Raw genomic sequence first — 1703 nt, 5'->3', positions numbered from 1 at the left:
TAACAGTAAATGTACAACGTTTCGACAAGGTCATGAGTACCTGATGATGACAAAACCTTGTCGAAACGTTGCACATATGCTGTTACGTTAAACTTATATTAAAGTTTTTCTTCATTACCCATTCAAGCCGTCTCCAGCCATTATTAGTCTCAAAGTGGGTTCCTCGTTACCGAATTTGAGTCCTACATATAAATTATAATCTAATCAAATAACGCTTGTTTAAAACATTGCTATTCGTGCAACATCTCCAAAACTCATGCTATCATTGTATTAGTCAGACTTGCTTTAATAGTGCCTAATTGCTCAAGAAAATACAATATGTAAAACAAGAGATAAATGCTCTGTTGCTTCTCGAGGCTATAATTCGTGAAAAGAGAGGCAAGCCGAGTAGCATAGCATTACCTATCTATCAATACATATATATATATTAAGCAAATTAATTCGATACAGTTTAAAATACAATTGATTAGAGATTAAATGAAGAGGAAGTTTGATAATACTACAACTTGTATTATAGAAGCTAAATCTGATAACGATTTAGTTATACACCCTTGCGACGAATGATTAGATTAAACATCATCAATGTTAACGATGCTTTCGATATCATACCTATGATTATTTTAAATAGAGAGGAAATGAATGAAAATATTAGCTCGTTTGTTTTCCTATACATTTTTGGTTTTTAAACTAAAGTTAAATTAAACTGAAAGTGTATTTACAAAACACATAAAGAAAATGTATATATATATATTTAGTAAGTAATACAAAGCTTTCTTAGTCCAGAATTTTAGAGAACATATTTAGGCAATCTGCCTTTACCATAAGTCATACTCTGGAACACGATTGAAAGGATAATCTTCCGGGTTGGGCATATCAATAAAAAATATCAGATAAGGTTTTTACTCTGACTTCATCTCATGATTCTGATGAAAATTGAAACTGAATATGTTACAAGGAACAAAGACCTAATACACTGTGTCATATCTGAAAATTTGACTATTGATCTAATTACGATAGATCAAAGCTAGTCGTTTTATATTTCCAACTATTTTACCTCATTAGTATTTATAAGTCCATTCAGAATAATTATTGTGTTTTGTATATACTTTTGTGTTAATACTTATATCCTTCAAGCTGATCTTTTAATAAACGAGGAAAATGCTACTTTAGCACTAACAATGAGATTAATGAACTCGATCTTCAATTGCATAAGTAAAAAAAAACAAAGAAACAAAAACTGGATGTTACTAAAAATAAACATAATAAAGCAATATGCAAGGTTTTGGCAAGTACGTGGCCATACCAGTAATGTGAGTAACATGACTAACATTACCTTTAATGAAACACCGACATATTAAATCAACCACAGTCACCATCTGTTGATTGGTGAAGGTTTTCTTCAATGAACTTTATGATAAAGATTAAGGGCAGATATTTCGTTTCTTTTTTAATCCTTACAAATGGCAAATGAGATTTTATTCGAACGTATGCTACGTTGCAGTTGAATAGGTATTTTACTTATTTAAAACACTATATAGATTTTACGATTGTTTGTTTGTTTGTTTTGGAATTTCGCGCAAAGCTACACGAGGGCTATCTGCGCTAGCCGTCCCTAATTTAGCAGTGTAAGACTAGAGGGAAGGCAGCTAGTCATCACCACCCACCGCCAACTCTTGGGCTACTCTTTTACCAACGAATAGTGG

Source organism: Limulus polyphemus, unplaced genomic scaffold (assembly GCF_000517525.1).
Source record: "Limulus polyphemus unplaced genomic scaffold, Limulus_polyphemus-2.1.2 Scaffold130, whole genome shotgun sequence".
In the NCBI taxonomy this organism is placed as follows: domain Eukaryota; kingdom Metazoa; phylum Arthropoda; class Merostomata; order Xiphosura; family Limulidae; genus Limulus; species Limulus polyphemus.
The sequence above is the reverse complement of the archived record's forward strand: the minus strand, read 5'-3'. Positions refer to the sequence as shown.